The sequence below is a fragment of the Lissotriton vulgaris genome, chromosome 6 (assembly GCF_964263255.1).
Source record: "Lissotriton vulgaris chromosome 6, aLisVul1.2, whole genome shotgun sequence".
Taxonomy (NCBI): Eukaryota; Metazoa; Chordata; class Amphibia; order Caudata; family Salamandridae; genus Lissotriton; species Lissotriton vulgaris.
The window spans coordinates 1,438,249,137-1,438,272,207 of NC_141694.1; positions in this window are offsets into that span (position 1 = coordinate 1,438,249,137).

The window sequence follows — 23,071 nt, forward strand, 5'->3', positions numbered from 1 at the left end:
ACCATGTTTAAATTTTAAAGCTTCAGGTTCAGAAAGGTGAGTTTCTTGGAGAAGAATGAAGTCAGGAGAATATTTAGCTGGATGAGAAAAAACTCTCTTCATCTTTATAGGGTTACTAACTCCCTTTACATTCCATGAGATAATTTTGAATATTACAACACAAACTAGTATGTACAGATAAACAGTTTATTAAGATAACATATTCAACAACCATTGAAAAATTGAAAAAGAAGAAAGTAAGAAACTAATGCAAAACTAGGTCAAAGGAAAGAAGAAAAGAGGAAGTAAAGAAAAAGATAAAAAAAAGAAGAGACAGTACATGTCAAACACTGACAACTGCAAACACATACCTGATGAAGATGAACACATGGGAAAGGTCGACGACAGCACAAAGTAAAGACAGCACAGCAAGAGAGCACACACCAACCGACGAACGCGTCTCAAATCAGATGAAAGAACAGGCGAGTACACCAGGAAGCACTAAAGAATAGCATATGACTGTAATTGAAAAATAATACCAAGTATAACAAATCTATGTAAATTTCAGGAGTAAACATAGAATACACTCATCTAGATAAGGAAGCAGAAGTTTCCATGGAGCTGAAAAAATGGAGACTAAGAAACTCTCATAGATCCGCAGGAGCAGTGAAGAAAGATGTTTTATTCTGAAATGTTACTTTGAGGAAACAGGATTGGAATAGATGATAGGGAGCACCCAAGGAGCATAATTGAGAATGAAGATCCCAAAACTCTTTCCGCCTGAGCGCTGTAGCTCATGAGACACCTTGTGTGATAAATATCTTACTACTCTGTGATGAAAGTTGCTTTTTAGACTTAGCAGCATTGAGAACCTTCAGAAAGTCATTAAATTCCAGAAAACAGATATTGACTCCTCTAAGTTTAGGTGATGCAGAAGAAGATTGAAAATGTTGACCTGGACAATAAGCTCTCCGAATATTCAAATGTGGGGACAATGATAGGTTCACTAACCGAAGTAAAAAGAAAGTGAAAAGGAAATAGAATCCATCACTCCAAACCTTCTTGAGGACCATAAAAACATAGACTTTTTCATCTATTTCAATTTTCTAAGTCTTCGGAGTGAGCCTTCAGCCAAGCCACATCCTTTTCCAAAGCTGAAATTTTTGTAGCCTCATCTTGTACATCACTAACATGTTGTTTAAGATTGAAAGTCTGTGATCTATTTGCGACCACCTTTCATCAAGATTCTGTATGCACCTATTGGTTTCTTCAACAAATGGATGTAGCACACATATTTCCTCAAGCACCAGATCAAGGAAAATATGAGAAGAGGATTTATCAGGAGAAGGCGGGTCTTGCTTGTCTTTCTTATGTGTAGATGAGCTCGCAGATGACCCAATTTTAGTAGAAGATGAGGAGTACATATTAAATGAAGATAATGAACACCTTGTTGGACAATTGACAGAATTTAAGAATAGCAACAATTTCTGAGTAAGGTTGCTGCGTGATGAGGAGAGGCCTTGGTCTTCTTCAGTATGCCCATAAAATACTCAAAACAACTTCATGAACACCATAACCAGAGGTGGGCACAATACTGGATAACGTGGACCACCGTGAGAACCGCCAACCAAATCCTTGCAATAGTATAGAGTAGATCGTCGTGGAATTTTTAGAACGAGAAAAATCTCCTCTGCAATGAAGAACCCAAAAAAATACAGCATTAAAAAATGAAGTATAGGAGTCAAAAACTATTATAGTGCTAAAAGAAAGCCATAAAATAGCCTAGCGTGTCCTTAAATGCAGAAAAAAAAATCCTGGAAAAGCAAAACAAAGAGTGCAAGAGAGAAGATAATGTCCACAGAAAAATGTTAGCATTTATTTTTATAAAATTGCTGCTGCTATGAGAAGAGAGAAAAAGTGATTATTTTAACCTCAAATGCAGTCAAAAAGGGCTGCCAATGGTATCATTCTGCTCACCCTGCTTTTTGATTTACAAAACCACCGCTCATCAGTAAAAAACAGGAAGAGGTCCGCTCCTTTGCGACCTCCTTAAAAACAGTTCAGAATCAATTATCAGTACCTTAAATATGTTGGGGCACATTTACTAAACGTTCACGCGACGCAGGGAAGCAAGCAAAGTTGTTGCTTTGCATTGTCTGAAAGAGAGAGCACAGATATGCTCCTTATTTACAAAGATATGGAGCATTTCTGCTTTCTACTTGAACTGGCACACTGTTTGCTGCTTGGCGCCAACATAGGCACTTTTGCACCGTAGTGCCAGGGTGCCTGCATTCAGGTAGGATTGTTTTTGTGCAAGAAGGGGCACCTTCCTGCACAGAAGCTATCCTTATTTGAAAGAAGAAATAAGTAGAAATAAAGATATTTATGCTTGTTATGACTCAACTTAGAAGGCATAGCATTTTGACACATTCCCACGTTTACAAATCTTTGTAAATCTGGGACTAAGGCCAAATCCATGGGTGGATGCATGCAAATGCTTCACCCATTGAATAACTCCCAAGTTGAAATGTAATGTAATACATTGCAAGCAGGTACCTTGCATTACATTTCTTAACAAAACCCCACAAGGCTACACAAATCAGACCTTGCAGGGCCTTGTAAATATTACCAAAGCTTTTGTGTTGTTTTTGGGTCACCTTGCATGATACAAGGACAATGTAAAGGCGTAATAAATATGGGCCTGAGTATGTGTTCCACGCATGCTGATAGATGTTGGAATAAATAGGACAGCCATTTGATGGAAACGTTTTGCATGTGTAATAAAGTATGTAAGAGAGAGGCACCAACCTGTTTTTAATCACAGAAAAAAGGTGAGAACTTAGGAAAGTGGTTATCTTTTAAAGTTGTACTTCTTGAATATTTATTGATAGATTAATTAACAGATAATTATTTGTCATTACAGGGAGGTGCTCTATAATAAAATAAGATGACTATGGGCCTGATTTACAAAATATTACACTTTTGAGTAACTTACACATTTGAGCAAGTTTACAACTGTCTTGCTACTTGAAAAACCAGAGAGTAAATTTACTCCAAAAGTGTAGCCCACAATTTTCCCCAAATTGAAGGACCTGGAGCGATACACTTTTGAGTAAATAACAATTTAAGTTAAGTTTACTGCTTTTTGACTATTCACAAAAGAATACAAATGTACTGACTTATAATGACAGTCTTATTCATACAATTCGCAGCCTTTTGTCACATTTAAGAACTAAGGGGCATATGCAGGTAAGCCCAAATCGCTATTTTAAATGCACCCCTACATAGCATTTAAGGAATCGCTAAAAGCTTGATCAAAATAAGAAATCGCAATTTTTGCGATTCCTTATTTTGCGATTTGGCACCTGCATACCAAATCGCCGTTTGCGATTCGCAGACGCCGGAATTCTGCGAATTCCAGCATTTTCGAATCGCAAACACCTACCTTCATATGCCCCTAAGGCTCATGTGGTATGCTGAAGAAAGAAATTTCTTTAGAATCTCAATCGGTCTCTGAACATGTTATAGTGCATTAACAGTGTCATCAGTCAGTTATGTTTAGATGATTCGTAGGTTCTTCTCCCATTTTTTCCATATAAAAATTACAATTTCCTGTTTTTTAAATGCACAGAGGTCATGCTGGTAGCAGAATATGTTTTTGAGTTAATTGTTTATAGATCGAGGCCTGGTTGGAATTGTGTAACACCGAATGTTTCTTTTATAATTGTCACTTTCATTTTAAAATGATGACTTATAAACATACATTCTTTCTGTTTACAGTGTTGATATCTATAGGAGCTTATTCATAAGGCCCCTTTAAAGTTTTTAGACCAAATCATGATTCCTCTGGTTCAAATTGAGTGCTTGACCAGATCTAAGTAAGTTATATACTTTTGTACTACTCACATCAATTCTTTTGGTGACATTATGTGATCTGTTTCTTTATTGACTACTCTTTGGGCTAAGGTTTGAGTTGCACATAATGGTCCTATTTTTAATGAGGCCTTTTTTTTGTAAATGGGTTTGTCTCTCTTTTTTCCTAAATTATGCCATGGTAGCCTATATATGTAATTTTATATTATTTTTATACAGGGGATAAGTTTAACAATCGACTTTTCGTCCTGAAGATGGTCTGATGGACAAATCTGCCACAAAATACCGAAATGTTGACAACTATTTTCTCAGCATTGGTTGCTTTTTAGGAACTGTTGTCTGTTGTTTTCAGATTAATTTCCTTCTCTATTATTATTTAGAATAGATGTTTTTGCCTATGACTTGAAGGTTTTATTTTTTGTACAGCCTCCCTCAGGGTGTTTTGATGTATTCCAATGCACCCTTTCTAATTCTGTTCACATTAAAACTGTTTATCATTGAAAAGAAGACATACCTGTGTCTGAAAATTATCTATTGCTGAAAAATCATGTTTTAAATAACTACATTGATGTTTTGATTGTTCAATAGTCAGCTACCAGTTGGGGCCAGACCATCAAGTGATTATTTTGAATAGATTTGAGATTACTAGTTGTTTTGTCCCAGCTTCCAAGTGTAGATTAGGTTCCCCACTTTCCTGTTACTACACTTTCTAAAAGTGGCATTTTCAATATTGTAATGATAAATTTGACTATGCCATTAAAACAGATTTACAATTACAAATCCATAGGTACCAAACATGACAGATCTAACTCTTCTCATTGGGAATCACAGCTTATTAAATGTAATACAGAATCCCCAACGTTATCCTATGAGAGGGGTAGGCCACACTGCAACGAATTTGGGAGTGTTTCACTACCATGACATGTAAAACTTAACAGTAAATGTCCTACCTTTCAATAATATGGCACCTTGACCTATGGGCTACTCGGGACTCCCTCAGGGTTGACTTATATGTAATGTAACAGAATTTAAGGCTTGGCAAGGGGTTTTAAATGCCAAGTCGACTTGACAGGGTAACACTTCAGTCATGCTGCAATGGCAGGCCTGGGACAAGTGTTAGAGTGATACTTAGATGTGTGGCATAATAAGTGCTGCATGCCCTGGGTATATGGGTATATGGTATACCTCTCTACAAGGGACTTACAATTAAATTAAATATGCCAATAAGGTATAGGCCAACCAAACCATGTTTAGGGGAGTGAGCACAAGCCCTTTCGCACTGGTTAGCAGTGGTACATTTTCACACAGTCCTAAGGCCAACAAAAATGAATTTAGCAAAAAAGAGGAGGGGGAGGCAGAAAGATTTGGGATGACACTGCAGAATTGGCCATTTTCCAACACATGTTTTAAGATGTTTTCAGTACTGGTGAATTTGTACATCAGCAGCTAGGGCATGGCTATTTGCATCTCTTTTGGATTTCACTGAAATTGTGGTCATTCCAGCAAGTAAAGCGTAATTAGGTGGAAGTTACAAATTTTTTGCCTGAGGAAAAGAACATTAGAGTGAGTAACATTGGAGTTCTAGTGAGACATTGAAAACAAGGATTTAGTAATTGGACCGAATTAGCACAATAGGGAATACTGCAAGGTTCAGCATGTTCAGTTTTTCTTAGTAAGCATTTAATTTCAAGAGTGAGGTGACAATTGGTTAGCAGATTGGTTGTTACTATTATTAATAAAGGCACTCTTTTTATCAATGTTATTGAGTTCTCTTTTGTTTAATAATGAACAGTGACCTTTACTGTTTCACTGAACATCAATGAATAATTGAATAATAGCAATGAAAAGCTATTGTGACATGCTAATTTTATTCATATTTTCAGAACAGATTAAGATTGAGTTTATCCTTTTCTTGTTTCAGATATCCTTCCCTGCTGCAAACTCCCAAAAATGCTGTCTCCTCATCTGGCCACTCCAAAGCTCTATTGCATTGTACAGAGTTAATGATGATGGATGGTGGACCTCTGGAGGTACACTGCTCCAGAAGTTAGGATATTGGATTGCTAAGGCCTATATCGTCACATAAAGCAATTGCATTTCATCCCACCAACTTTTGTTAGTGATGTCTGTCTGGGGACGTGCTGATTCACTGAGAGCCTGTTGTGAGGAGAATGGCCAACATTTATTGCCTACCTGTTGTCTGGGCTGGAGGACACCCTGTTCATTCCTGTGAGCGCCGCTGCCGTGAGGGGAACGGCCATTGACCATCTGCGCCAGCAGCCTCAGTGCCTACAATTCCCAGGGGGCTGCTCGAGGCGCACACGTCACACATCAGCGGAGGGCGCCGGAGGCCCTCAAAACCAGCCTCAGCGCGGGACATGCGTGGGCGTGCCCGGGCGCTGCCCGGGCCAAGGGCGGGCCCGTCCCGCGCCCATCAAGTCCCAGAAAGAGCCAGGGCAGGGCCACCCCCCTAAAACTTTCTGTTTACGAGCTTTAGACATTTCTTAACAGAGTGTGGACTGGTCCTGTGAACTGAGGAAGGTACTGTTTTCCTGTTATATCTATTGTTTCCCCAGTTGAAAGTATTTTGTCATCCACCGTGGACTATTTTAGGACTAATTGTGTTAACTGCAATTGATTGAACCATTTTTGCCCTATTAGCAAAGAGTTTACTGGTATGGGAAAGCGGAAGATAATGGAAGGGGGAGAGGGGGGACTTGAGACGGTAAACCCCTCTAAACAGAAGAAGGCTAAAAAGATGATTAGACACGCCGCTCCTAATTGTATCCTTGACCGTATTGACAGCCTTGTTGAAGAATACAAGGCGATCCTGACCACCGGAAATAGTGTATACAAGGGTGGGTCCACTACTAAGCAAAATAAAGGTGGATTGTGAGAAGAATGTGAAGACATTGTATCCCCTGTTATTCCCGCTATGTTCCTCCCAAAACAAAAAGGGCTAAATGGAACCGATTCTGATGCAAGGAGGTCTTCATCCCCAGTGAGAAAGACCATTGATCCTAAGGTCACCGATAGGTCTATTTTAGATAGATTTTCTGTCTTGGCGAACATTCACAATGAGAATCATGTTGTACAAGTATCACAATCCGTTAGACCAGGTGTAGCCCCAGTTTCAAACTCTCTACTAACCCCCTGTTTTAGACTTTCAAACTCTACATAGTCCCAAGGGTAGAAGTGTTCACAAGATATTTGTGATTTGATGAATTTAGGTTCACTTTTAAGAGATGAGGTTGAATCCATGAAAATTTTGATTGTAAATGTAACTGCCATGGTTGGACCTGCACTTGATGGGGGGTCGCGCACTTTGTTTAGTACTAATACAACTAACGTCTATCCTTTCCCCTTGAAACCTGGAATAGCAAATTTGACAGCTATGGAAAAGGTAATAACCGGTGGGTGAAAATACATCTCTACGCCCACTAAGGTACCTAGAGAAAGTAGACCCAAGCCACCACTGAAAGTACCAAAAAAAAAACCACTTTTAACATCAACCAATAGGCCAAAGAACCAGAAGTTGACATTGGATTGGGAACATTTGCCTGTTTGTACCATGGGGGGGGCATTAGAGATAGGATGGCATTAAAAGATAATACTTATACTAGAAGGGAGAGTCTATGTACGAGTGGTGTACACAGTGCAAACAAAATGTACATGACCAACATTCCTAAGTTAGCTCCGGGTGGAAATAATAATGAGAGTGCTGATTCTCTGACTAATAAAGCAATTCATTGGCTGCGATATGTCAGAGGATGTTGCTCAGTAATTAGGGAAGATATTATTAACGCAAGAAGGTTACATTTTCCCTCTGAGCAGTATGATTCCATTGAGCTAACATTGCGGACAGAGTTATTGGCGGAAAATTTGTTTGCCCTTGAATTCAGAACTAGCCCGCCAGCATACTTACATATCCAGTTGAGGAAGAATTGCCCTCCATTTCAGGTTTATCCGCTCTCTAGGCAAAGTCAATGGAGCAGGCCCAGCGGTTCCGGGTTAGAGAATATTGACTGACTTCCTACGGATTCAGTTTTAAGTGCACCTAGTGGCATGATGGGTGACCATGATAGGAGTGAAACTGCTACCCGTGCAGTTGACAGAAGGCGCAGATATAGCCATAGTGTCAAGGACCAATACGATAGTGCCAGTATCCCCAGTAGCATCCTGGGGGCAGCATCCATTGTAATTGATCCAAATAATTGCTCTAAAACTTAGGATCAAAGAGGCAGCCCAGTACAAATCCATGAAGTGAAGGTGATAGTATGCCATCCAAAGGTCGTGACTCTAGGGGGGTCACATTAATTTCATGGAATGTAGCAGGCTTGGGTTCCAGAGTACAACTACTGGAATGGCTCACATTCATCAATTAATTTGATGTTTGTGTTTTTCAAGAGACCTGGTTGTGCGAACCACACTTTTACCAGGCCCATTTAAACTTTTCTGTTCCAGCAATCGAAGGGACCAAAGGGCACCCAATGGGTGGTCTAACTATTTGGGTATGTCAACAATTATCTCTCACTATCAAAGAGCTATCCACCAAGAATAACGATATTCAGCTCATTAGATTAGATCTGGGCCCCTTGGGTTATCTGAACATTTATAATATCTACGTGATCCTGACTGGTATCTTGTTGATGATGAGGACAGCCAATGGGGGTCCCGAAATCGGATCTTAACCCTATAAAAAAGTGGACAGAGACTGTTATCCAAATTAACGCTATCTGCTAAGGAAGAGGACTGAGGACATTAAATGGCAGAACTCTGAAAGACAGGACTAGGGCCAATACATTTGATAACAGCCGTAGCAAAAGCAGAATAGATTATGTCCTTTGTAGTATAAAGCTCGAGCACACAATAGTGGATATGATGGTTAAAGTGCATATAGAAAGTGATCATAACCCTTTGTGTGTCACGGACTTATGGTGGAAGTCAGAGCAATTAGGGGCAGATAGGGTGACCTTTGCCCACCTGAAATTATTCCTACAAATGACATGCGTCGGCTCAAATGGCCGCATGTTATGACTAATCAAAAGGACCTGGAGAATATTAGCAAAGAAGTTGACAAAGACAATTTTGATCTAGATCACGTAAATAGCTCTGGAGATGATCTGAGGCCTGCAACTAAATTGCACGATGGTTTTTTTCTGGGTATTAGGGCCCACTTCTGTATGCCGATCAAAAGCAATAAGGTTATTGCACCTAAATCGCTGAGGTGGTATAACGATGATTGTAGGCGTGCTAGAACTGCCCTAGGAATTGCTATTAGGGGGGGAACTGGATGCTGTCCATCTAGCCAGATAGGAGTACAAAAGAGTTATACACAAGGCCAAGAAACTGGGGGATGACCTCCGATGGCAGGACCTCAAGGAGGCAAGTGATAACAATAACACCAGGTTATTTTGGAATATTGTCAAGTGGGGGAGAGGGGGCCAGTCGGATCCACCCCAAAATCACGTCACACAGGCAGGCTCGGTCAAATATTTTAGACCGCAATACGCGTGTAATCCTTTAGACAATGAAATGGAAGATTTTAGATTTGTTTTTTTATGCAGATACAGCTTTTAATGTTAATGATGTCTTAGAGGCACTTAGCACAGTTGCGGGTGGAAGAGCGCTGTGACCAGATGGGGTCCCTGCGGATGTCTTCCTCCATGATAAGGTACGCTGGGTTAGGTACATCATGTTGCTGGCCAACGCTGTGGCCCAAGGTGCGCCAGTCCCGATGATAATCCCAGTACACAAAAAAGGTGACAAAACTCAGCCAGGAAATTATAGGCATATCAGTTTGATAGATACCATTCAAAAAGTAATTGGGAGGATGATCTTGAATAAGATCTTGGCCAGGGCCGAGGAAAACAGTATATTGTCTCCTTTTCAAGCAGGTTTTCGTAAACACACAAGTACTGTCGACCAGGTTTTTCGCTTCACTCTACTTCACTTGAAGGTTGTGACATTGGGCAAAGGCAGCCTCTATCCTGCCTTTGTTGACCTGCGAGCAGCTTTTGACCTTGTTCCCCGCTCACAGCTATGGGTAGTTTAAAAAAAACAAGGGTTATCTGAAGAAATTTTAACTTTGGTGATGAGGCTCCACGAGGCTAATTATGCCAAGATCCAGTGCGGTGGGCAGGGAAAGGTCACTCCCCAATTCCTGGTTGAGCCTGGTGTGCGCCAAGTCTGGGCAATAGCCCCTACGCTCTTTTCTTGGTACATTAATGGAGTAGTCGACCATATGTCATCAGTAAATACAGATGCCTCCACTTTAGCCGGCGCTAAGATTCAGATTTTAATGTTTGAGGATGCCAAGCTTATTTTATCAAAAACTCAGAGTGGCTTGCAGCGTGCCCTAGTAATTTTTCAAGAGTTTTGTATTGACTGTGTTTTGGAAGTTGATGTCACCAAAACTAAACTTATGGTCTTCAATCCGCATCTAGTTTTAAATGAAAACTTTTTATGAATGGTCAGCCGCTTGAAATGGTCAAGGCTTTCACTTATTTGGGCATCCATCTGGCAAAAGATATCAAGTAGAACCAACATATAGATATAGCTGCCCTAAAACACCGGCAATACATGGGAGCTTTAAACTTGGAGCACAAAAAATCATTCACAAAACCAATTAAGTCTGTTCTCCAAGTCTATGAAGCTAAACCTCTCAGTTCAGCGCTTTATGGCGCAGAATTATGGGAGTTCGAGAAACTTGTGCTACTAACTATATCAGAAAACAAGTTTTTTCGTAGCATCACAGGTCTTCCCCAGAGTACCCTGTTAAAGCCACTTAGATACGATCTGGGTAGAAGGCAAACGTAGATGTAGCAAAGCTTCACCCGATTTTATATTGGCGCAGGCTTTGGACTACGCCCGAGCTCTCCCCTTATGCTGAAGGGTTCATTGATGTTATAAAACCCGATGAATTCCATAAGATCAATTGGCTAAGGGAACTCAGAAATAGTCTGGTTGCATTGGGCATGAAAATGCTGTGGGAGAATCATGCGACAGCTTCGTTCCCATGTAAAGGTGTTCTAAAGGAGAAGTATTGGGAGCTGGTTGCATAACGCATTTGGAGCGGTAGGAATTCTACCACTATGGCGGGGGTATTTTTAGAGGCAAAGCTTACCCCCAGGTTAGAATCATACTAGGAGGTTATTACTAAGCCGGGAGATAGGAAGCTCACTTTCCAGCTTAGAGTTGGTTCTTTGCCTCTTAAGTCATTCACTGCTAGGTGGTCTAGCGCTAGTAGTAATATTTGCCCTGCTTGTGGGAATCACAAGGAAACTATCGCTCATCTTTTGTTTGTTTGTCCTGTATATGTAAGACCTAGGCATGTTTGGCTCACACCAATGTGTAAATTACTGGGCACAAATAGTAGTGCTGAAGCGCTAAGACTTATATGCACCAGCATTTTGCCATACATCTCAATAGCAGAAATATTTGGGATGGACGTGGGTGCTAAGGTAGAACCCAAAGTTGTGATTATTGATTATCTGTTTGTCTCATGTATTATGAACATTGGGATTCGCCTAGTCTGTCCATTTGGCAAGTCTGACCAGTATTTGTTTTAATAGTCTTTTCAACTTGTTGAGTTTAACTTTTACTTTTTCCATTTGTATAGATTCTGTTTTTAATATAAATTATTGTATGTATGTACATAGCAAAACCGCATTTTGTATGTTTGTACACAATGAGTTTTATTTTTTTGCTTTTATGAGTACATCTCGAATAAAGCTAATTTGACTTGACTTGATATCTGTCTCGGGACAGAGAATGCAATTAAAGTCTCTAGCCACAATATAGGGTATGTTTAGATCATTTAGTTTACATAATAGGCATTGATAGATAGAATGTGAACCAGATCATACGTGGAAAATCAATAAAATTGAAAATAACCCGCTGTGACATCCATCTGGATCCATAATAAACAATACTACCTTCACATATGAATTAAAATAAGAAAGACACACCTTTGAGAGAGGATATCTGTGTTGCAGCAAAACATGATTTTGCCATAGACAAGAAAAGATATCGCAATCTGAATAGAACATTTTGGTATAGACAATCTATGTTGAGCTTGGAATGTAAAAGTTCAGATGTTATTCCTGCTTCTTTAGAGAGAGCATTATGTGATTTTATATTCTGGATCATTATTTTTTAAACCGCAGATATCAGGGGAACAGGAAAAGGAGAAGCCTGTTTAGGGACACTACATGCTATTGTAATATCTCCCACTCCTCCTGCAAACTATGACTCATCCCTCCCACCACTTCCGAGTAGTTCCCAAGTGTACCCTACTTACTTCCCCCACACTCCTGTCTCCTTCCCATCACACAACCATCTGGGCTTGAAAGGCGAGTCCTACCTTACAAACCTGGATGCAGCAAGGGGAATATTGGGAATCTGGGGGAAGCTGTTTGACTCTGTGCTCCCATACATGGTCCTCTCAACTTGACACCTACTTAACCATATAAATTGTGAATATTAACTTAGGTTCAGGACTATAAGAAAAACCACCAAGTACCAGAATAATAAAGAATTCTGCATTGTGAGAGACTGTAAACAAAGAGAGCCCACCCGTCATTTTTGGGACTTCCTTTCCACTGAGGTGTTATTTGGAAAACAGAATGTTTTCTTTTTTCTATCTCCTTTACCTCCCCCTTCTTGTTTTTTGAGTGCATTTTGAGAGAAACATCTTGGCTTGTGTGATTTCTGAAAAGATCTGAAGGGGGCCTTACATATCAACGAGGAGCTGGAGACTTACATAGCATGGATGGAAAGGTCTTGAAATTCTTGCTGAGCACTGCAGTTTCCCAGGTTAAATCAGGAAATATGGAGAAAGGAAATCCTTCTTTGGAAGAAAATCACAGGTTTTCCCTGGCAATGAAGGGGAATCTTTCCTCTGTGTTAAATCCCAGAAATAAACAATAATGGTGAGAAGTCTATGATGAGATTTGGTGCAGCATGTGGGAACTCTAGCTCTGAGACACCCTGCACTCACTTGAAAGCTGGGTCTTTATTCAGTACTGTTGGATGAGAAGTCCTCCACATGGTAATAGTCATACACCCCTGTTCTGAGTGCCTAAACTGTACTGATGCATGGATACCTATTGCTGATTTTTATTGTCACAGAACACGAATCATGCAGTTGTGTCATGACATCGGTCTGTCTCACAGATTGTGCTTATGTTGGATCAGGATAAGTGCCGTAAAGATTACCGTCATAGTGGTGAAAGGCTACTGCCTTTACTAGGAATTAAGTAGCACAAACACAGTTGTGGAAGCATACAGTGTGTTGATCAGTAGGAGTGAACAGGTCCTTTTAAACGTGGGTCATTAAAGTGAGGCCTACCGGCACACTCATTTAAAGATCCACTGCTGTGTGCTTAACTCAACCTTGAAGAGCTGCACAGCGCATGAATGGTGTACCTGCGCTGGGTTTATGTATGCCTTGGAAGGGTACAATACAGGGATAATGCAGTAATGTACAGTGCGTGCATGTTGAATGCATGTCCTGTGAGTGTGTTTACCTATGAGTGTTAAAAAACACAAAAGATGCAGTGCTGTGCAGTAAATGCATCTTAAATGTATGTTCTGGGTGTATGTTTTTCGGTGAGTGGTACAATACCTGAAGGGTGCAGTGCTGTGCAGGGTGAGTATGTTGATACATTGTAAATGTATTTACGTAGCACTTACTACCCCGACGAGGCACCAAAGTGCTCTTCTACAAGTAGCACACTACTCCAGAACTCAAAAAGGATTAGCGGCAGATTCGTGTAGTGAAATTTGGGTTAATTTGAGTGGTGGATATGTGAGTCTGTTAGTTGGATTAAAAATGATAATGGGGGGATAGAAAAGGGAAGAGTCTAGAAAGTGTTCATTGGGAGATCATAGTAGTAAGATGAGGTTTGGGATCAGTATAAGGAGAGATGAAGGAGAGAAGAATTTAGAATTTGGTTGTTTCGGAGATTATAGTATTAGAAAGAGGTTTGGATGTTCCAAGGAGGGATAGAGAAGGGGATAGTCTAGAGAGAGGCATTTTGGATATCATAGTAGTAGACTGAGGTTTGAGGTTTGTCAGAGAGTGGAGGTAGAGTATATATTGACAGAGGTATAGGGTGAAATATTGGGTAGTGCATTGGAGGGAGTCAAAGTTTAGTTACAGTAGGAGTAAAGTAATAAATATATAGATACATTTTATATAAATAAATACACATATCTAGATGCATACATATGATCAATTTAAATATGTATATACATTCAAAGGCATATGCTGTACATTGGTGGTTATGTAGGGAAGATCCAACTCATGACTATTCTTCTGAAGATAAGATAGTTATCTGTTTCTCTTATGTTTAGGACTAATGAATTCCATAGTTTTGCAGCTTGAACAGAGAAAGATGTGCCACTTAATTTTTTTTTCTTGTATTGTGGAATTTTGAGTCAGGTGTCAATCTGGAGTGGAGGTTCATTTGTTAAATGTATTTGGTGAGTTTATTCCTGATGAAAGTAGCCCTGCTCCATGTGTTGCTTTGAAGGTGAAACAAAGCAGCTTGAATGTGGATCTTCTGGCAACTGGTAACAAACATAGAGCCCTCAAGGCAGAGGAGATGTGGGCTTGTGGCTTTATATATCGTTAGGGTATTGTAGACATTGTGTATATGTACATTTGTATGTTGTTTTGTGAAATTCATATATGTATTATTATATGTGTTCTTGTGATTAATGTATGTAATATCAATGGATGTGCCGGAGACCTGCCCAATGGTATGTGTATCTAAATGAATCATTAGTGTGTGTACTAATATCAAATATTGAGATTTTCAGGGTAATTGATGGTGCCTTAGATGGAAATAAATTAATGATTCATCCCTCCATACTTCTTTTCTTCTTCATCCTTGAGATGTTCCATGTCAATGTATAGGAGGGTGATTTGGGCATACCCCTTTTGTTGTACCTTGTTCTTTACACTTTGTTGAGTTTGAGGGTGGTTAAGAGTAATTGAATGCCTTTAGAAGTAGGCGGTTGATATAATAAATAGGTATAGGTACATATACAGTGATTGGGTAGGCCATTGGATTCAATCGGTTTTGAGAAATCAGATTTTTGTTTTCTGAGGCAGCCACAGCACAGTCGGCCAACCAGCTGCACACTTGCTCACATGATAGAGGGTTATGTCTGAACCACATATGGTGAGCTACTCGGAAGACAAAATAAATAGATTGAAACGTATCCCCTCTTTGTTTGGAGGAGAGACCACAGGAGAGACTATTGTCAACTCTGATAAAGGAGAGAGACCTATCCAATTAAGGAAGAAAAACACAAGGACACAACTCCATGCACAGATCTTACTAGAATATTTGAAAACCAATACAATACCGGTAGGATTACAGGTACAAAATATTCCGGTTATCTTTGTGAACCATAAACCATACCTAGTAGACTTTAGTGGAGTAGGGACAAAGTGTTCACAAAACTTGATTGTCCTTTCCATCAATACTGCTTTAAGAATTAGCGAAGAAGAACTAAAAGAAATTAAAAAAGTGGAAGAAGAAATAGGGAGTGATACGGCTATAGTGGATGCTAAAGCATTACTGGAGAGTATTAACAAGACTTTGACTGATTTTAAAACCCATACGGTCATTGTGAAATCATCTAAAGTGAGTAGGGATATAAAGAGTTTTAAACAAGATAAGGTGTATCCTTACCTTAAAGAAGATTTCTTTAAAAATAACAACCCGAGCTCCCTGAATCTACAGTACAGAGGGAGATCCAGGACTAGATTCCTGGCATTTTCAGATTCATCATTGGACTCAGACCAGGGACCAGGTCCATATTATCAATCATACCAACCCTTTTACCATTACCACAGTGCTCCCCCCTTTTTTAGACAGAGCAGGTCGCAGGGGCAGAGGATTCAGAGGGGGATGGAGGACCCTATCCATCAACCACCACAAGACAGAATTTTTTCCAAACATGCCAGAGATTGTACATGCGGTAGTGCACAATGTACACCCTATTGATCAGCCTAATGATGAACCTATGCCAATTTATAACTTGTCTAAGCATTCCCTTACTCCATGGAAATAAAGGTTTTACAAAAGGGCCTGTCCTTTGTTCCATTGGTGGTACATGACCCGGTGGACACTAAAACTGAGGTCCTTCAATTCTTACGTAAGATCAGGCTGAAAGGCTTTTTTATAAATCAGAGTATAACTGAAGAAATAAATGTGAGTGGTCTCAAGAAAAAAATCATCTTTCTGTCCAGAGAGCACCACTATGCCAGACGAGATCTTATTGTTTGAAAACCAAATCCTGTGGGAAATAGACAAATTGAATGCAAAACATTTGTCTTTCAAGTCCGACTTTACCAAGAATGAATGGATAGCTTTAAAGAACTTAGCGACTAATCCCCTGACGGTAATTAAACCTGTCGACAAGGGAGGAGAAATTGTCTTGTGGGATAGTGGAGAATATAATAAGGAGATTTTGAAACAACTCAATAATTCCACACACTATCACAAGATTGACGATAACCCTAGACCGCATTTAAAAGCGAATTTATTTATTTATTTATTTATTTTAAAGCTAAAATATCGTATTTGACCACTGAAGCTTTGGAGTGTGGCTACTTGTGTAAGAATAAATATGATTATTTAAACTTCACAACACAAAAAGAGCCCACTATATACGTAATGCCCTAAGTACATAAAAATGCTCAAAATCTGCCAGGCCGACCAATTATTGCTGCTTGTGGGTCCATATTGGAATCCCAGGCAAAATATATTGATACGTTCTTGAAACCATTTGTGAGTGCTACACAGGCATATGTAAGAGATACTATGGACTTGATTTTTAAAATTGAACACTCAGTGGTCTATGGGGACCGACAACTATTGGTCTCCTTCGACATCTAGAGTTTATACTCTAATATTCCCAAGGACGAGACATTGTTAGTGACCACCCCAGGTACCCGCAGATTTTTTACTAGTGCTAGCAAAGATCTGCTTGAAGAATACCTTTTTTTTGTTTAAAAATGAGTTATTTTTACAAATAAAGGGCGTGGCTATGGGATGTTGTTTCGCCCCAGAAATAGCCAACTGTTGTTATGGATCATTTTGAAAGACCATATATCTTCAATGAGGCAACACTGTTTATAACAAATTTGAATAAATGGGTGCGCTTCATTGACAATATATTTCTGATGTGGAATGTGAACCATGAAAAGCTAGAAAGGTTTGACATATGGCTGAACACCCGTACCCCTGATTTGAGTTTCACTAAGTCTGTAAGCAACGTCCGGATTAATTTCCTGGATGTATGGATTTTTGATCATGAGGGTGAGTTGGAAGTGAGTTTATATACAAAACCCACCAATAGAAACACACTGTTAGAGTTCACGTCAGGACATCCTAGAAGCCTTAAGGAAAATGTGCCCTATGGGCATTTTTTAAGAATACGTCACAATTGTTGCAATAAGGTTGACTACTTTGAAAATGTGCAAAGTTTACAATATAAACTGTGTTCCAGAGAGTACCACAACACATTGGTGAGAGCTGCCCTGAAAAGGGCATTGTATACACCAAGGGAAAGCTTGTTAACACCCAGAATAAAAGAAGAGGATACAGAACAAATTACATTCATCCTTACATTTAATCCCAAAGCTAATAAAGTAAAGCAGATTATCTTGAGAAACTGGAGACTTATTGAACATTTGGATATGCCTAAGCCGCTTTTTATATTTAGAAAAGGGAAAAACTTGAGACAACATTTAGTGAAAGCAACCAGGGAGGCATTGATGAAAAAAGACGTAAGAGGCCTACTAGGCTTACCTACACTTGTAGGACATTATCGTTGCAATAATTGTATTGCCTGTCAATTTACGAATGACTCAAAGTTTGTTTTGATTAACAACAAAAGACACACTATGTAGACATTCTCTAACTGTAACACCAAAATGTGGTGTATGTAGTGACTTGTCCTTGCAGGAACTCATATATTGGACAAACGACTCAAGCTGTAAAAATGCGGGTTTTGCAACACAAATCCTGCATAAGGTGTAGAACACAAGGAGCACCCCTCGTACAGCACTACATGTGTGGGCATAGTGAGGATGATCTGGTCTGGTCGGTACTCACAGTAGTGAAGGCATACAACAGGGGACAATTGGAAATGATGTTGAACCGTATAGAAGCAGGGTTAATAGAGAGATATCGTTATCACATGGCCACAGAGGGCCTTAATGACCGTGATAAATTACGGGCATTAATCTAGAGGAGAGAAACTGTAACAGGAAGATATGAGCCTGGGCTATCAACTCAATAACGTTTATTAAATCAGTGGGTTTCGTTTGTCAGGTTTGTATATAATGTATCTTCTGATATATTTTGTGTGTTAGCACTGGTTGAAATGCATTGGTTCATGTTGTATATATGCATGATTTTTTAATAGAATTTGTTTATTGACGGATGGTTAGAATGGAAGCCTCTTATTTGACACACAGTACAACTGTTCTCCGTGGTGTGTGATGGAGCACTGGGAGGTAGAGGCACGACTGGTACGGTGCCTCGCAATATATATAATAAGATAGAGTGAGTGCCGCTTAATTAATATGAGCCTGCGATAGACACACCCTTTTTGCCCTTTGAGTGTACTGCGGGTAGCTAGAGAATTAGTTTCCATGAGCATATGACGCTTCGGGTTTAATATGAGTCGTAGAAGGCTATATTATTTTTAACGTTCTTCCTAAATAATTCTTGTTTGCACGATTGATTTATATACTGCCCGTTTCCTAACAGGAGACTATAGGTTATTGGTATGAGTGATCTTTACCCTCATTACTTTTATAGTTTGATTATATGGAGATTGACTTTAGAGTTGTTCAGGAGTCTCTCCTCGATTGTAGACATTTCAATTGAGAAGTGCCCAACCGTTTTTTGGCGGGTACGCAGGATTCTTTCCTCTATTTCTATCGTCATTTTGGCCCGACGTCGTCCAACAACGGGCCAAAATGTGTGTTATGAGCATTTGATTGACAGGCCGTTTAGGCCACGGCTACGAGAGACAGGATTTGATCGAGTGCCGTTTTCGATTACGGCAGGTACGTGGGAGGGGATTGACTGTGAAAACATTCTTGCACAGAGATCGCTTTGAGTGAGACCTTTTGGCATGTAACCTACTCGTTGCTGTTTAGGGATTGAGGCGAAGTAGTGGCTTACTTCTTAAGGAGACGACTAGCAGTAAGAGTAGTGGGAGTCACTGCAGGTATTTGTAAGTGTGTGGTCTATGTACATTAATAGATAGATGCTTTTGAATTTTTCCGATACCTAGGAGAATCCCCTTTAGACTCCCTTATTGTACCTATAGGTTCCTAGATTCATCATGGAACTTTGTAATGTGGAGGGCGTACCCCCTTTGTAGTGGAGTTGTGTCGACTCCGAGAGATGAGATAATATTCCAGGTATTTAGATTTTGATCGGGTGTGTGATTAGTCACCCATTGGGAGCACTGATGTAGTGACCGGATTTTATGACACACATAATTGGGTGTAGCCAGAGGGATAGTTTGATTGTGTGCACCCCCCCTGCACTTCTTGTTTGGTGAAGGTGGTTCTGCGTTTGTTTTTTCCATCACCTTCATGGAGTACTGTGTGGGCAAATATAGGATAGATAAAGATATGTATACAAATAGTGTATATGTGTAATTGGAACCTTCCATTAATATTGTAGATATTGTGTACCCTTGTCCTGAGAAAGCCGGAAGAAATTGATGACTGAAACTGCATCAACAGCTATAATTGAGGAGTCCAATCAGTTGGAGCATGGTTAAAATGTTATATGCGCACATAAATAAATGATGGAGAGGTGTAACACCTCATGTGCGAAGAGGACTATCTCTTGGTGTAACACTCAGATTTATGAGTGAGTGCACACGAGTACGTGTAATCGTTAGGGTATTGTAGATATTGTGTATATGTACATTTGTATGTTATTTTGTGAAATTTAGATATGTCTTATTATTTCTGTTCTTGTGATTACTTTATGTAATATTAATTGATGTGCCAGAGACCTGCCCAATGGTATGTGTATCTATTTGAATCATTAGTATGTGTAGCAATATAAACTATTGAGATTGTCAGGGTAATTGATGATGCCTTAGACGGAAATAAATGAATGATTAATCCCTCCATACTTCTTTTGTTTTTCATCCTTGAGATGTTCCATGCCCATGTATAGGAGGGTGATTTGGGCATACCCCCTTTGTTGTACCTTTATATATGACAGTAGCCTGACAGTGTGGTTCTGAATCTGTTGTAGTCTTTTCATAGTTGATAAAGATGATCCGTGGTAGAGGACATTGGCATTATAAAGGTGAGAACGTTGGAGGATGGATGACATTTGTTCTCTTTTGAAGGTAGGAAGTGATCCAGACAAAGACAGTCCCCTTTATGCCAGCTTCGTAGAATCTTTGGATTAGAGTGTCACAGTCAACTGTGTTGAAGGCAGCTGAGAGGTCCAAGAGAAGTAGTGCAGCAACCCTTTGCAGTCTTTTGTGTTTTTAAGGTCATCCCAGATGGTGATGAGGGCATATTCTGTACCTCTTCCTGGATGGAATCCTGTTTGGAAGACAGAAAATAGTGAGTTATCTTCAATAAATTGTGGTATCTGGACGAATGTTGCCCTTTCTAAACGCTTTCCCAGGGAAGGTCCTTTTTTAATCGATCTGTGGTTGTCGGGGTTCGGTGGGTCCAGGTCAGTTTTCCTTAATAATGGGCGCATGTATGTCTTTTTTTTAGGTCTTCTGGCAAGATTACTGTAGTTAAGTATTTATTGATGATTCTTCTCATTGGTTGGCAGCAGAGGTAGTTAGAAGAAAGTTATTGATTATTTGTGGTGGACAAGGGTCTGAAGGGCTTTCGGCAGGCCTGCTTGCTTTGACCAGATACATAAATCCACTATGTGATAATTCTTTGACGGAAAGGAGAGGCTGGGTCAGTTTGTCAGTGAATTAATGAGTAAAGGAATGAGTTATGTGTAAGCATTTAGGTTTATGAAATTCAGTGAGAATGTTTGTCATTTCTTTTTTTGCATATTTAGCATTTTGAATTTGAATGTCTTGATTGCTCTTTGTTTTGAGCCAGGTGCATTGCAGCTTTCTAATTTGTCTTAGGTTAGCGTTCTACTCTTTAATTTAGCCTTCTAATTTGTTTTAGTTCTGTATTTCTCTGTTTGCAAAAATTACATTTGCATTTAGAAACCTTCCGTTCACGTTGAGACAGCTGCCCCTCGAGTAGAAAATATCCTCGAACAGCAGAAAGGAAGCTTTGCCCTCTTGCGCTGTGCCTGTTGCTGTTCAAAATTATTTTACAGCACTGGACAAACACCCAGGGCTCAAAACAACTGCAAAAGACAAGACCCTAATGCACTCCTCTGCTTGCAATAATACGCTTTGTGTGGCTGAGTTTATTTGTGACTTCGTGGAGTTTCACGTAGCGGAACTCCACAAACTCTGCCCAGGCTTACATAGAACCCCTCTCAATGATCCTGAAACAAGCCAAAATTGCCCACCATCTCTACGCAGGTTACAGTCAACTCTACATGAGAATCTAATCAACCAAAGACATCCAGCACTTAAATAGCACTCTTTCCACTATTTAATCCTGGCTGGCCAACAACCACCTTATGCACCCCGCTAAAACTATCTAAATTCATCCCAGGGAAGAAATGTAATAAATGTGGCCATATCGCAGCCTCAGATATCCATATGTTCAAGGAATGCCCCAACATATTACAGTTTTGGAATGAAGTTAAAGTAACTCTGGACTCTATTCTTAATACTTCGATCTCCATCACACTTTCCTTGATTATATTTGGATGGGACAATAATATAAAGGGTCACGCAAGGACATTTCTGTTCTTTGCCATACTGCTTGCAAGAAGAGAGATATGCAAGGTCTGGATTGAAAATTCAGCACCAACTCACGCAAACTGGCTGTCGTCTCTCTACGCAACCTCTAAAATAGATTTGAGGAGATCAGGTGGCGAGCGTTGCCGCATTTTTTGGGACGTTTTGGTTCGTTGGAGACAATAACCGGGGTTTTTTTTTTTTTTTTCCCCGGTCCTATGATTATGCCTTGAAACTCCAAGAACTAGGCCCCCCCCAGTCGGCTCAGAAGGGCTAGTTCAATTGAATAAAACATCAAGTTTGGAGTCTTTTCCCACGATACTCTTCGGGCCATCTCTTGCCGAGTTCCACCAAATAGAGTATAAGATCCAGAGGAAACTCTGCACCTTGATTAAGTGGTTGGCAGTTGGAGGCTAAATAAGAGTGGGTCAGGCAAATGAGGATAACAAAAAAAAAAACAACGCCAACCAAACGGATCTTCTTCTTATCCAACCCAAAGAAAAAATCCTTTCCAATAAATACCTGGCTTGAAAACCTCAATGCTCTAAACTGCACTCTAACCGTTAAATCACTAGGAATCACACTGGACAGTCACTTGAGCATGAAAGAGCAGAATAATACCTCTGCTAAAAGTGATTCTACACATTGAACTCTGAAACATCTAAAAAAGAAAAGTTCAACCCTTTATCCTCATTGAGGACCTAAAAACTGAACTGCAAACACTAGTCCTCCCCAAGATAGACTACAGTAACACAATGATTGTAGGCACCCCAATCAATCAATCAATCAGGGATTTATATAACGTTACTATTCCATAAGCGCATCAAGGTGATGCGGGGCAGGAGGCTGCTGATACATCTGGGTGCAAGGGTCGATTCAAAAAGCCAGGTGCTGAAATCCCTCCTGAAGTGGGTTGGTGACAGGGATTTCCTGAGGTGGAGTGGCATGGTCTTCCAGGTCTTGGTGGGGAGGTGGGAGAAGGATCTTGCTCTGGTTCTGGTCTTGTGGATCCGTGGGACGGTGGCCAGGGCCAGTTGGGCAGAGTGAAGGTGCCTGGCAGGTACATGGTTTGAGAGGCGTGGTTCAGATATGCTGGTCCTGCATCGTGGAGCTTTGTAGGTGTGTGTGAGGAGCTTTAAGGTAATTCTTTTGCTAACTGGAAGTCAGTGAAGTTCTCAAAGGTGTTCAGTGATGTGGCTACTGCGGGGGATGTTGAGGACCAGTCTGGCTGTGGTGTTTTGAACGTTCTGTCGTTTCCTGAGGAGTTTCTGGGTGATGCTGGTGTAGAGTGTCTTTTCGTAGTCGAGTCTGCTGG